This window comes from Canis aureus, chromosome 18, assembly GCF_053574225.1.
Source record: "Canis aureus isolate CA01 chromosome 18, VMU_Caureus_v.1.0, whole genome shotgun sequence".
Lineage (NCBI taxonomy): Eukaryota > Metazoa > Chordata > Mammalia > Carnivora > Canidae > Canis > Canis aureus.
The window spans coordinates 8277667-8293488 of record NC_135628.1 but is presented as its reverse complement, the minus strand read 5'-3'; the positions used below and the strand labels follow the sequence as shown (position 1 = coordinate 8293488).

The window sequence follows — 15822 nt, the reverse complement described above, 5'->3', positions numbered from 1 at the left end:
GTTTCATACTCTGCCATTAAGTCATTGAAACAATTTAACATAGGTGAGAATTATAAATAAATTATGTAACTGGAGAAAAATACCATAAACTACAGTTTTACTGTAGTTTTATGGTACTGTGTAAAAGGACTCAATTTGTCATCAAATAGTGGGGAATGTACATATCAAATAAATTCTAAAGCTGAAAAGTAAAAGTTCCCTCTTTTATACAAGGCACCCAAAAATGTAGAGAGATTTTGGACAATATAATTTAATGCAGTGATGAAAAATATTTCAGCTTTGTACCTTATAAGAAGAGAATACACATTTTCAAATTGTACCTTATAAAAACTAACTCCATACCATAAACCCAAACAGCCTGTAGAGATTCCCACATCAAGAGAAATTAGAGCCCCCAGTTCTCAGGTCCAGCTGAGCTCTCTGTTTCCAGCCCCCTTAATTTATCTGCCGCAGGTCTAAGCCATCTTAAAAGAGTATCCATAGCCAGTTGAGCTGCCTACTGCTTGTTAGGTTCTCTGGAAGCAAATACCGAGATGGAGTTAATGATGAGGGTAGTTAGTAGACTTCAGTAGCTCTGTAAGGCGGGATGTGGGGGTAGTTTATTGGCAGAGGAAGAATCTAAACTGCAGTAAAGGTCTGACAAAGCTGTTGCCAATGAAGTGTGAAGCTCTATAGTGAGTTTTGCCCCTCCAGTTTGTTCAAGGTAGAGCTAGAATGGCCAGACCTTCATGTCCTTCTCTTGCTCAGGCATCAGATGTAAGTTGTTCTGGAAAGGATGTGACCTCAGATGAAGTAGCTTTCTGTACCTGAGGTGGACTCTCTGAAGGAGCTGACAGCTAGAGGTGTCTACGGACTGCATAATTTATAACTGGGTAGCAAATCGTCCTTTGAAAACACAGTCCTGGTAGTGCCTCTCCTTAGCTGCCTCACTGTCCCCCACTTGGAGCAGAGATAAGTTGCCCTGGGATGGGTTGTTATACAGCAGTATTAACTGTACTATATCACACAAAAAAAAATCTAGGTAAATAAAGTTACAAAATGAAATAAATAGCAAAGCCTATTACTTAATTTAGGTATTCATTTATTTGAACTCTGTATGGGTGTTTATTTGGTCTCTGTATATAATGGAAGGAATCAAAAAGAGAAAATGTCAAGGGATAAAAAACTCTTTAATGTCAAGCTATCATAAAATTAAGGTTTGAACAATAAGTGAGACAAAAATGGGCAAAGAATTTCTGTCCTTTAACATATGTTCACATAAATGAATGAGATTCTTAGTACAGAAACATGTCAGAAAAGATATACATACATATAATGAATATATGAAAAATATTTCATCTCATGAATAAATAATTATAAAAACTATAAGAAATACCATTTTAACTTATTAAAAGTATTAAAAGAAACTGATAGTCCATGCTTATGTTGATGGGATAAGGTCATTCATATAAACCCTGATGAGAGAATTTCTAAGATTCTTCTAGAAAGCTTTTTGGCAATGTGCATTAAATAAGTCATAAAATTGTACATTCCCTCTCACCAGCAATTAAATTTCCAAAACCTACCTTGGAGAAATCTTCCAGTATTTATGTCTTAAAATGTTCATCCCAGCCTTTTATGTTTGTTAATAGCCAAATAGGGGGATAGTTTTAGTAATTGATGGGATAGACATTATATGGCCATTAAGCATGCTATTTAGCAGAAATTTTAATAGTGAGAAAAGGTGTTTACTATGTTCAATAAAATGCACAAAATCTATATACAATAAAGATTCAACTATGAAAAATGTTTATAAATGTTTGAAAATGTAGTGATTTGTCCAAAATTGCTTCTACTCTTAGGAAGATTCTTAAATAGTATTAATTTCTACCCACCTTGGACAGGGGAAAGATTTTCTCTTTAAGCTCCCACCTTAATACATGACACTCGTGTCTTCACTGTGGGGGCACTTACAGGTATTCAGGACTGTTGGACATTGAGTCGTTCTCAGGCAATAATTAGCAAGTGGTTCACCCTCAGGCACCTCCAAGTACTGAGTTTCTTTCACTCACCCTTTTGGGTCTTGCGGCCAAAGGTCCCTTTCCTATTTTTGTTTTTTAATATTTATTTATTCATGAGAGACAGAGAAAGAGAGAGAAAGGCAGAGACACAGAGGAGAAGCAGGCTCCATGCAGGGAGCCTGTTGTGGGACTCGATCCCAGGACTCCAGAATCACGCTCTGAGCCAAAGGCAGGTGCCAAAGCGCTGAGCCACCCAGGGATACCTGCCCTTTCCTATTTTGGACTTCCTTTCTCTCCCCAGTTCCTTCAGGTCCAGGGATCCGCAGCTTCCTCTTATTCCTTTCTTTCAATCAGTTTTCTCCCCTAAACTGGATTCAATCAAAGTTAGACTGATGTTTTAATCTTTTTGCTTCAGTGACAGCTTGCTCATCACTGAGTAGCATCATTCAGTGCTACTGAGTATATAGGAGATATACATATCTAAGTGCTTTGGTCTAACAAATGTTTTTGTTTTGACAAATTCACATTATTGTTCTAAGACTTATGCTGGTTGGAGGAGGCTAGATGGACTGAAAATGAAATCCACCTGAAATCCTGCAGTTTCTACTTGCAACGCTATAATTCTGGGAACTTTGGAAAAGTGCATTGTATTTAGATTATAACATGGTTTGTATTCAGAGAATTCAGAAGACTTCCAGAAAAGCATTGTAAATCACACTGAATATATGTCATCTGAGTTGTAGAGAAATGTCTCAATTTACTTCCTGAGACCTTGATACTCAATTTCTCCTCTAATTTGTTTGATGACAGATATAGGCAGTGCTATGGCCTCTTACACAACTGAAAAGGAGTAGTCTTCTCTTTTTCAGAAATCCCCCTGTGCTTGACTCAAACTTTCTCTGTGAAGAAAAGAGATAATGGAAGTATGGATTCTTAAGGCTACTTTAGGTGACGTTAATGACTGTACCATACCAACCTTTTAAGCAACCTCTCTATTCTAACTTCTCCAGTAGAGGAAAAAATCAACAGAAGCCAAGTTGGCAGCAAAGAAAGCATTTCTGCCTATGACAAAGTGTCTGGGACACAAGCCATTCACCTTGAAGCACTGGTCTGTTCATTTGTGGATGGCTTAATCGATGGTCCTTTTAACGGCTAGGTCTTTTTTCCGTGGTGTGTAACCCAGTGGCTCACCCTTGCCTTTGTTTTCTGTATGTCTGTCTTTATTACTCATTAAGAGAAGGAAAGCTGTAGACCTCCACTTCTAAGGGCATTTCCTTGTCTCACAAAAGCTGGGAAGATATGGAGCAAAGGTTGGGAATAAAATAAACTATCAAACCATACAAAGTATTTGAGAAAGTATGATACAGGGAACCAGAGCTTAGTTCCTAAGAAAAGCCCTGCTACTTTTTGTAGGTGTCTGTGTTCGTCAGTTAATTTCTTCTGGGCAGCTGGGCTAAGTTTATGAGATTGTCTAAACATGGGTTTTTAAGAACACAAGTATACAACTATCTCACCAGCAGTGTATATCCTTTAAATGTCACTAAACTTAAAATATGAAATCATCGTTTAAGCTTTTATGCAGAAATAAGCAAATGATCATTATAAGAACCAAGGTCAAGAAAATGTTGGATTTTTTTGCACCAATCAATAAAAGTGAAAATGGAATAATAACTTTAAAACCTTTAAAGAAAAAAGAGTGTATTTTTTTTAAAGATTTTATTTTGGGAGGGGGAGGAGAGTGTGTCGAAGAGAGAAAAGGAGAGAATCTCAAGCAGACCCCTTGCTGAACTGGGAGCCCAATGTGGGGCTCTATCTCACGACCCTGAGATCATGACCTGGGCTGAAACAGAGTCAGATGCTTAACCAACTGAGCCACTCTGGTACCCCAAAGTATATTCTAATAAAGCTCTTTAGCTGTGCTATCATTCACAGGTGAGGTCTACTAAAATAGATACTTAAAAACTTTCAGAATACTTACTACATATATATCTTTTTTTGGTAGCTATTACTAATGGAAATCTTAGTATTCCAGAAGAAAAATGAAATGGAGTTAAAGTAGTTGAGTATGTGGAAAAGGGGGGAGAACTTGATTAGGGAGGTTGCTGGAATGTGGTTTTAAGATTACAAAAGAAAAGAACCATCCATTTAGAGATAATATGATAAAGGGTGTATGTGGGTATGGGTTGATGTTTACTGACATGACCATGGTAAATGAATTATTTTTCATTCGCTTACCTGTTAAACAAAAGCAGAACATAAAAGGTAAAAAAAAATAATTATGCAAATACTGAACCTTATTACTTACTACGAAGTAATAAGCTCGAAGTGAGAGAATGAGTTTCAGAAAGGCAGAAGTTTCCCAGTTGATTTTTTTATTTAAATAAGGGGAATAGGGGTACCTGGGTGGCTCAGTCTATTAAGCATCTGCCTTAGAGTCCTGGGATTGAGCCCCACATAAGGCAACCTGCTCAATGGGGAGCATGCTTTTCCCTCTCCCCCTACTCATATTCTCACTTGCTCTGCTCTTTCTCTCTCAAATAAATAGATAAAAAAATCTTAAAAAATAAAGGGAATAAAAATAAATTTGTGCTTATGTGGTTATGAATTAATAATTATAGAATAAGTAATGTCTGCCAGATGTTATATTAATCTGAATGATATTAAAATATTTCAGTTCATCCTAAAACATAAAAAGAGAATATGATCTGTATTTCAAAACCATATTAGAAAAGAGCAACATATTTGAAAAAAACTTGAAGAAAGATGACATAGCATGGAGCTATTAAAATTGTGGGGATTATATAAAACTGTTGAAAATGCGTAATGTTAGGTAAAATATAATACTGAAAATGAATTATTATGTAAATTATGTAAATATACATTCATGTGAAAGATAATATGAGCATATTAGGATTATTAGGATAATGTCACTAATAGAATTAAAAGTATTAAATTATTTTAATAATAATAAATAATTATTTTAATAATTTAATAATATAATATATATTTAATAAATAATTAAGTTATTTATTAAAAGTATATTCTCACAATTCTTTATTCTAAAGAATAAGTTGATTTTGTAATAATTTACTTGAAATAATATATTTTTTAATAACATGCCTGTCTCTGCAAAGATTTTGCAAAGGAAATGTTTTATTTTTGTTTTGTAAACTATTTTAATATTCTTGCTTTACTTTTGATATGTGATAAACTAACAAGTTATACAAAAGCATCACCTGTAATACTTACTTTGAATATGTGATTAACAACTTAATACAAAAGCATCACATGTTATATTATTTAAATGAAACTGTGTTTCTGGTCCATGATGGAATTGAATTTTGCCTCAAATAATTATCAAATACTCAAAGTGGTTACTTCTGTGACTCTTTGAAAAAACCTTCTTTAATAACCATGGATATTTGCCTCATGTGAAGTTATTGCTACATCACTGGAATAATCTACCTGTCTTCAGGTTGCTTCAATATATGTTACTTTTCCCAGGATTAGTAGTCTTAGTGTATGTTTACTGGAGCTGAAATAGAAAGTGCCATCAAACAGAGTTCAAGAGGCTTATTTTCATTGAAGTCTCCCTGAGGATGGGGACCATTCCTGTATTTAATGTTGTTCATGCCATTGGAGCCACAGCCTCAGTAAGTCAAAGAATATTGAAGAAGCCCTGTAGGTCAGGGTAAGGACAGGCAACAGGATTGTTCAGTGTTGTAATGCAGCCATCCCATTTCAGCAGCATTGGGAAGTGTGGCCCTAGGTATGAGATCTGTAGATCTGATGAGGAATTGTGCTATTGCCTAGAGTCCATTTTTGATGGAATACATTTTCCTTGAAGAGGAGCCCTTTTTTTTCCAAGTGAAAATAATTATTTTCAAATGATTAAGTTCTAAATTAGGAAGAAAATGTGGATAGTATGTAGCACTCATTTTGTTCAGTCATGATCAATTACCCCAGTCCCTAGCACATCCAAATGCTGCTTTTAATACAAAGCAATGATTGAGGTCACTGGAACTCTGCTGATGATATGCAGAACTCAGAGTTATCCATGTTGGAACCTCAATGAACCTTCAAATCAGAAATGATATGAAAATGGAGAGTAGGTAAAGTTAATATAAAATAACATTAACTCATTTAACCCTTTTGAGAGCCCTGTGATGTATATATATAAAGAAGCATGGCTTGGCATATAGAACTTGAAGGTCCTTTCCTCTGCCTCCTAAAATAGACTCCATCAGGGCAGGTTGAGGTAATAAGGTCCTCTTCAAAAAGTAGTTTTATCTGACACATACCTACCATTTCTATTAGAGAAAGTAGTCTTATATCCTAAGAATACAGCAAAATAATATAGTCCTAACGGTTTAAGCAGGCCAGCTCCCTTCTTCTCATGACTCAAAAATATGACTTTTAATTTACAAATTCTTGGGATAAAATTGAGATTCAGCTTGCTTCTCTTTAGATACTATAGTTTAGAAATTTATTTCTAGATAAGTATGTATCTCAATCAAAATCTCTATCAAAATTATTTTTAGGTGTAATAGAGTTCAATATGTAATGATTGTATTATTAGACTTATAAATAAATATTTCTTACCTTAGCATGGGAATCACACTTGGAAGTAACAAGGTATTTGAGTCTGATAGTTTTAATCTCAAGCCATAACTTTTTGCCATAGATTATCTATAAATATGGCATGTGTGCACATGCACATACACACATATGTAAATGTATATGTATATCTGTTTATCACTTGGTCAGTAAGTATTCTTTGAGAGCCTGGTAGGCATTGGTAATAAAGAGGATTCCCATCCCAATGGAACTGCATTCTAATAGAGAGAGAGAGAGAGAGAGAGACAATAATCATGTCAAAAACAAGATATTTCAGGTACTGATAGGTGCTCTGGAGGGGACAGATATGGTGATATAAAGAGTGACTATTGAGGCATGAATGTGTTATTGCAGCTGGGGAGCAGTGAATACTTCCCTGAGGTGGTGGAGGTAGATGTGAGTTAGGATCTTAGTGGAGAGAAAATGACAGCCATACAAGTCTGGGGGAAGAGTTCTGAACAGAAAGGACTAGCAAGTGCATAAACATTGGGATGGGAAAGAAAATTCAGTGATTCTGGAGCTTTATATAAAAAAAATTGGAGAAGAATGAAGTTGGGGAGCAATGAAGTTGAAGCAGTGGGCAGGGCCAGATTATATTAAGCCTTTTAAAGTCAATAAATATAGTTGAGACCCTAAAGTGTATTGGGAAGCTGTTGCAGGGATGTAGCAGGTGAGGAATATGATCTCACTTCCAATTTAGGAAGATGTCTGTGATAAAATTCCTCCTACTCTTTGTGTTTCAAATTTACTAGTTTGGCAAGGTCTGCCAATTTTATCTCTGTGATTGCCTATTCACCCGTCTATTTTCGCCATTCCCACTGTCACTATTTTAGTTCAAGTCTTTATTTTCTTGAGTTATTACTATGACCTACTAATTTGCTTCCCTGCTTCTGGTCTTTTCTGTTTCTGATACATTCTAATTTCTCTTGTTAGATTCCTTTGTCTTAACTCATTAGCCTGGCAATGCTTTTAGAGTTAGGTCCTGTATCCCTATGGAGAAGGCTTTCAGAAAGAAGTCCTGTGTTTGTACCCAGGGGCTTCACAGGGTAGAGCTAGCATTGTTATGTTTATTTGAGGAATTGAATTTCTCAAAAGGGAGAGATTCATTTTTAAGAAGAATTTCAGCTCACTGGCTTGATCTGAAGATAAGGGGTCAATATTGGAAAAGAACGCTAATATTGAATGTAGTTTAAGCATGCCACAGAAGTTTCCCTTTAGCTCAGCCTCCTGGACTGAAGCAAAATTCCCAAGGGAAGTTGAATGTCATAAACAGAAATCCTTTAAAAGAAAATGAAAAACACACTGTAGCAATACTTTGTGTCCTCATTAAGGGTATGCCATGAACAGCCCTTATTAGAAAACCTGTGGATCCCAAAGACAAATCCTGGTAACAAAAGTGAGGTTACAAAGTGCTCAAGAAAGATTAAGCAGTGGCATCTTCTGACTGTCTAATGGAGAAAATCATCAGCAGTTATTGTAATGATTCTAATAGTTTTAAGTTTTAACTTTACCAGATACAAACTTTATTCAAATTTGGGCCAATCTTGTACAACTCAGTGAGTTATTCAGGGCACTGTTTGGCTATTAGTGGAAATCATCACAGACAGACCCATAGATAAGTGGATGAAATCAGTGGAGAACACATTGTGCTGCGGGTTTATATTACAGCAATTAATCTAGCATCTGGGAGGAACACAGACTAAGGCCTTAACATCATTCCTCCATCAGAATCATTCCTCATTTAGCTCATTTGGGAGGCCTCGCCAAAGCTTGAAAATAAAGGATTGTAGATGAAAGTTGCCACATCCTGTTGAGAATGGGCAATTATCCTTTATTCGATTTCCAACTTTCCTTGTAAACATGCCAACAGATAAAATGTTGGTTTGAGAGTAGGGCTGTTAGAATTAACGTTTTCTCACCACATAAGTAAAGCATGTGTCCTTAGGCCTCATTTCCTGGAGATGGCCATGGGCCTACCAAGCAATATCTTTCAGTGCCTACTTCTCCATGACAGCAAGTAGCCATTATAAAAGGGAATAACATGTCAAGTCTGGACCACTAGCCTATTTTTGTGATCACACCATACTGATCACTTGAAAGATAGTTTTAATGTTTTCCCTTGGAACATTGGGTTCCAAGCATGGGAAGATAGGGCTTTTGCTTTCTCAGGTTTTGTCTACAAGGGCCTGTGCTCATTACTGATTGTCCTACACAGGAATGCTGATGCATGGTTGCCACAGGTTGCAGCCATATGGGCTATGTAGTCAGCCATACAGAGATATTGGGGGAATAGGTTGGCACACGGGAATCCAGGGGTATTCTTTAGAATAGATTTTGAAAATTTTGAATCACAATCCTAAGTCTTGACTGCCAGTTACTAACTAGTTTTGTGTATCTTCAAGATTGCATTTATTTGTATTGTGATAAAAAACACATAAAATTTACCACCTTGACCATTTTTAAAATGACAACAGTTATTGCTGTTACCTAGATTCATGTTGTTTTGGGACAAATATCCAGAACTTTTTCATCTTGCAAATCTGAAACTCTATACCAGTTATACAATAGCTCCTCATTTCTCCATCTCTTCAGCCCCTACTAATAACCATTCTACTTCTTGTTTGTATAAATTTGACTATTTTTGATACTTCATTTAAGTGGAATCATCCAGTATTTGGCTTTTTTTTTGATTGGCTTATTAACGTGATGTCTTAAAAATTCACCATGTTGTAGTATGTGGCAAGATTCTTTCCTTTTTAAGGCTACATGATGAACAATGTTCCAGTGTATGTATATACCACATTTTATTTATCCATTCATTTTGTTATCTGTAAAATGGGAAACAATCAATTATTTTTACCTCAGAATTATTTTTTATTATATTTTTTGTATATTTTTTATTGGAGTTCGATTTGCCAACATATAGCATAACATCCAGTGCTCATCCCATCAAGTGCCCCCCTCAGTGCCTGTCACCCAGTCACCCCAATCCCCCCCCCACCTCCCCTTCCACTAACCCTTGTTCGTTTCCCAGAGTTAGGAGTCTCTCCTGTCCTGTCACCCTCTCTGATATTTCCCACTCATTTCTCTCCTTTCCCCTTTATTCCCTTTCACTACTTTTTATTATTCCCCAAATGGTTGAGACCATATAATGTTTGTCCTTCTATTGACTTACTTCACTCAGCATAATACCCTCCAGTTCCATCCACATCGAAGCAAATGGTGTGTATTCATCATTTCTAATGGCTGAGTAATATTCCATTGTGTATATAGACCACATCTTCTTTATCCATTCATCTTTCGATGGACACCGAAGCTCCTTCCACAGTTTGGCTGTTGTGGACATCGCTGCTGTAAACACTGGGGTGCAGGTGTCTCGGCGTTTCATTGCATCTGTATCTTTGGGGTAAATCCCCAGCAGTGTAATTGCTGGGTCGTAGGGTAGCTCTATTTTTAACTCTTTGAGGAATCTCCACAGTTTTCCAGTGTGGCTGCACCAGTTCACATTCCCACCAACAGTGCAAGAGGGCTCCCCTTTCTCCACCTCCTCTCCAACATTTGTGGATTCCTGCTGTGTTAATTTTCCCCATTCTCACTGGTGTGAGGTGGTATCTCATTGTGGTTTTGATTTGTATTTCCATGATGGCAAGTGATGCAGAGCATTTTCTCATGTGCTTGTTAGCCATGTCTATGTCTTCTTTGGTGAAATTTCTGTTCATGTCTTTTGCCCATTTCATGATTGGATTGTTTGCTTCTTTGCTGTTGAGTTTAATAAGTTCTTTATGGATCTTGGATACTACCCTTTATTTGATATGTCATTTGCAAATATCTTCTCCCATTCTGTAGGTTGTCTTTTAGTTGTGTTGACTGTTTCTTTGCTGTGCAGAAGCTTTTTATCTTGATGAAGTCCCAATAGTTCATTTTTGCTTTTGTTTCCCTTGCTGTCATAGATGTATCTTGCAAGAAGTTGCTGTGGCCAAGTTCAAAAAAGGGTGTTGCCTGTACTCTCCTATAGGATTTTGGTGGATTCTTGTCCACATTTAGATCTTTCATCCATTTTTGAGTTTATCTTTGTGTCGGTGTAAGAGAATGGTCTAGTTTCATTCTTCTGCACGTGGCTGTCCAGTTTTCCCAGCACCATATATTGAAGAGACTGTCCTTTTTCCAGTGGATAGTCTTTCCTGCTTTGTCGAATATTAGTTGACCATAGAGTTGAGGGTCCATTTCTGGGTTCTCTGTTCTGTTCCATTGATCTATGTGTCTGTTTTTGTGCCAGTACCACACTGTCTTGATGACCACAGCTTTGTAGTACAACCTGAAATCTGGCATTGTGATGCCCCCACCTCTGGTTTTCTTTTTCAGTATTTCCTTGGCTATTCAGGGTCTTTTCTGATTCCACACAAATCTTAAGATTATGTGTTCCAACTCTCTGAAGAAAGTCCATGGTATTTTGATAGGGATTGCATTAAATGTGTAAATTGCCCTGGGTAGCATTGACATTTTCACAATATCAATTCTTCCAATCCATGAACATGGAATGTTTTTCCATCTCTTTGTGTCTTCCTCAATTTCTTTCAGAAGTGTTCTGTAGTTTTTAGGGTATAGATCCTTTACCTCTTTGGTTAGATTTATTCCTAGGTATCATATACTTTTGGGTGAAATTAATTTCTCTTTCTTCAGTCTCATTGTTAGTGTATAGAAATGCCACTGATTTTTGGGCATTGATTTTATATCCTGCCACACTGCTGAATTGCTGTATGAGTTCTAGCAATCTTGGGGTGAAGTCTTTTGGGTTTTCTATGTACAGTATCATGTCATCTGCAAAGAGGGAGAGTTTGATTTCTTCTTTGCCAATTTGAATGCCTTTTATTTCTTTTTGTTTGATTGCTGAGGCTGGACTTCTAGTATTATGTTCAATAGCAGTGGTGAGGGTGGACCTCCCCATAGTGTTCCTGATCTTAAGGGAAAGGCTCTCAGTGTTTCCCCATTGAGAATGATATTTGCTGTGGGCTGTGATGCTGAGGAATGTTCCCTCTGTCCCTACACTCTGAAGAGTTTTGATCAGGAATGGATGCTGTATTTTATCAGATGCTTTCTCTGCATCTATTGAGAGGATCATATGGTTCTTGTTTTTTTCTCTTGTCTATCACATTGATTGCTTTCTGAGTGTTGAGCCAGCCTTGCATCCTGGGGATAAATCCCACTTGGTAATGGTGAATAATATTCTTAATGTACTGTTAGATCCTATTGGCTAGTATCTTGTTGAGAATTTTTGCATCTGTGTTCATCAGGGATATTGGTGTATAATTCTTTTCTGTTGGGGTCTTTGTCTGGTTTTGGAATAAAGGTGATGCTGGCCTCATAAAACGCCTTTGGAAGTATTCCATTCCTTTCTATCTTTCAGAACAGCTTTAGTAGAATAGGTATTGTTTCTTTTTAAACGTTTGATAGAATTCCCCTGGGAAGCCATCTGGTCCTGGACTTTTGTGCCTTGGGAGGTTTTTGATGACTGCTTCAATTTCCTCCCTGGTTATTTGTGGCTTTCCAGAAATGCATCCATTTCTTCTAGATTGTCTAATTTATTGACATATAGCTGCTCATAGTATGTTTTTAAAATTGTTTGTATTTCCTTGGTATTGGTTGTGATGTCTCCTTTTTCATTCTTGATTTTAATAATTTGAGTATTTTTTTCATTTTAATAAGGCTGGATAATGGTTTATCCATCTTATTAATTCTTTCAAAGAACCAACTCCTGGTTTTATTGATCTGTTCCACAGTTCTTCTGGTCTCTATTTCATTGAGTTCTACTCAAATCTTTATTAACTCTCTTCTTCTACTTGGTGTAGATTTTATTTGCTGTTTTTTCTCCAGTTCCTTTAGGTGCGAGGTTAGCTTGTGTATTGAGTTTTTTCTAATTTTTTCAGGGATGCTTGTATTGCTATTTATTTCCCTCTTAGGACTGTTTTTGCTGTATCCCAAAGATTTTGAGTGGTTTTATCTTCATTTTCATTAGTTTCTATGAATATTTTTCCCCTAAAGATTGTATTTATTTATTCATGAGACACACAGAGAGGCAGAGACACAGGTAGAGGGAGAAGCAAGCTCCCCACAGGAAGCCCGATGTGAGACTTGATCCCAGGAGCCCGGGATCACGCCCTGAGCCAAAGGCAGACACTCAACCACTGAACCACCAGGCACCCCTCCATGAATCTTTTTAATTCTTCTCTAATTTCCTGGTTGACCCTTTCATCTTTTAGCAGGATGCTCTTTAACCTTTAACCTTTAAACTTTATTTTGAGTTTCTTCCAAATTTCTTCTTGTGATTGAGTTCTAGTTTCAAAGCATTATGGTCTGAAAATATGCAGGGGACAATCCCAGTCTTTTGGTATCAGTTCAGACCTGATTTGTGACCCAGGATGTGGTCTATTTTGGAGGAAGTTCCATGTGCACTTGAGAAGAACGTGTATTCTGTTGTGTTTGGATGGAAAGTTCTGTGAAATCCATCTGGTCTAGTATATCATTTAAAGCTCTTGTTTCTCTGCAATGTTGTGCTTAGAAGATTTGTCATTTGTAGAAAGTGCCGTGTTTAAGTCTCCTACTTAAATGTCTTTACTTTGGTTATTAATTGATTGATATGCTTGGCAGCTCCCACGTTAGGGGCATAAATATTCATGATTGTTAGGTCTTCTTGTTGAATAGACCCTTTAAGTATGATATAGTATCCCTCTTCATCTCTTACTACAGTCTTTGGGACAAACTTTAGTCTATCTCATATGAGGATTGCTACCCCAGCTTTATTTTAAGGACCATTTGAATGGTAAATGGTTCTCCAACCTTTCATTTTCAGGCTGGACGTGTCCTTAGGTCTAAAATGAGTCTCTGGTAGACAGCAAATATATGGGTCTTGCTTTTTTATCCAGTCTGAAACCGTGCCTCTTTTGATGGGATAATTTAGCCCATTTAGGTTCAGAGTTACTATTGAAAAATAGGAATTTAGTGTCATCATAACACCTATTCAGTTCCTGTTTTTGTGGATTATTTCTTTGGGCTTCCTCTTTCTTTTACAGGGTCCCCCTTAATATTTCTTGAAGAACGGGTTTGGTGGTCACATATTTATCCAGCGTTGCTGGATAAAGTATTCTTGGCTGCATGTTCTTCTCATTTAGTGCCATGAATATATCCTGCCAGCCCTTTCTGGCCTGACAGAGCTCTGTGAAAAGGTTTGATGTTAATCTAATATTTCTCCCCATATAAGTTAGGGATCTCTTGTCTCTCTTTGTTTTAAGGATTTTCTCTTTATCTTTGGAATTTGCAAGTTTTACTATTAAATATTGAGGTATTGAATGGTTTTTATTGATTTGGGGGGAGACCTCTCTGTCTCCTGGCTCTGAATGCCTGTTTCCCTCCCCAAGTTAGGGAAGTTGTCAGCTATGATTTGTTCAAATATGCTTTCTGGCCCTCTGGCCCTCTTGGCACTCTCTGAAACCCCAATTATATGTAGATTTTTCCTTTTGAGGCTGTCATTTATTTCTCTTAACCTTTCCTCATGATTTTTCAATGTTTTTCTCTTTTTTTCCTCAGCTTCCTTCCTTGCCATCATCTTGTCTTCTGTGTTGCTCACTCTTTCTTCTACCTCATTAACGCTCATCGTTAGGACCTCCGTTTGGATTGCATCTTATTTAATTGGTTTTTAATTTTGGCCTGATTAGATCTAAATTCTGCAGTCATGAAGTCTCTTGAATCCTTTATGCTTTTTTCCAGAGCCACTAGTAGCTTTATAATTGTGCTTCTGAACTGGCTTTCTGACATCAAATTATTTATTTTATTTTTTTTAATTTTTATTTATTTATGATAGTCACAGAGAGAGAGAGAGGCAGAGACACAGGCAGAGGGAGAAGCAGGCTCCATGCACCGGGAGCCCGACGTGGGATTTGATCCTGGGTCTCCAGGATCGCGCCCTGGGCCAAAGGCAGGCGCTAAACCGCTGTGCCACCCAGGGTTCCCCTGACATCAAATTATAATCCAAACTCTGTAACTCTGTGGCAGAGAGTGCTGTTTCTGAATCTTTCTTTTGTCATGAGTTCTTCCTTCTAGTCATTTTGCTTCGTGCAGAGTGGCCTCTAGTTGTATATACTATAAATCCCTCTGACTTCCCCCTGGAGCTTTCAAATGCTGATTGGGTCAAGAACTTGCTCTTCCCCTATTCTTCCAGCTGGTCTTCTGGGGTAGGGTCCACTGTGCTGATTCTCAGGTGTGTGTACCTTGTGAAAAGCAAAAGCCTTTCTCTCTGTAGTGTTCCAGCTATTCTCTCTTTAAATCTCAAGTTGGATTTGTAGGTGTTCAGGATGGTTTGAAAGTTATCTAGGTAAGTTGGTGGGACCATGTGAGGTGAGGACCCATACCCCTCTGCCATCTTGCCCCACCTTCTACCTCAAAGAATTAGTATCATCTTTTAGTATAAATGCTGAAGCAGTGCATGCTTTTTACTCTTACTTTGAAAAATTATGTTATAGCACAAAGTATTGGTCAAAGGTTTATGAAATCTGCATTTGAAGTTTGGCTCTGCTTCCAGTTTTTGCAACACACCAATAGTCTGTATATGGCTCTTATATCACTTAGGAGGGGTAGGATCTTAGCTGAATCTCAGTCTCTTCATCTATAAAAATTATTGAGTCTAAACCAGGTGACTGAAATAACTGAACTTTAAAATCAATTTAAAAAACTCTGTCAATAAACAGACATCTTATGCCTTACTTTGGTATTTTTTTGGTATTTAAAAAAATGTTATGTGACTAAAAATAAGGTACTTTGTAGTTTTAAAATCTACTTTTCCAAAACTGTATGTTCCAACCACTTCCTTCTTTTCCTTGTCAAAGTTTAATAACAGACACTGTCCACCACATGCCCTCAAAATATCCTATAGAATTGTATTAAACTTTAAGGCATATTGGAGAATTCTGTGACTTGTACTTTTGAACTTTAGGTAGTTTCCCACTGCATCAGTTCTTCTGGCATTTTCAGGATCTGTGCCAAAAGTGCGATTGGCCTGCCACTAAGGACTTCTCTTAACTATCAAAATGATGAGCTTATCATATATAGAGAGAGGTCTATATTTTGAAGAACTGTGGATACTAAATATGTAACATTAATAAACATTACATTCATTTTTGTTTAAATTGAAAAAAATAGAACAATGTTAGCAAGT

The 15822-nt window shown here is 37.0% G+C and overlaps 1 long non-coding RNA gene across 22 annotated transcripts in view; it reads left to right on the top strand.

Moving 5' to 3' along the window:
* Positions 1 to 15822, top strand: part of LOC144288544 (uncharacterized) — a 493091-nt gene that overhangs the window by 91456 nt on the left and 385813 nt on the right. The gene's annotated exons all lie outside the window — the stretch shown is intronic.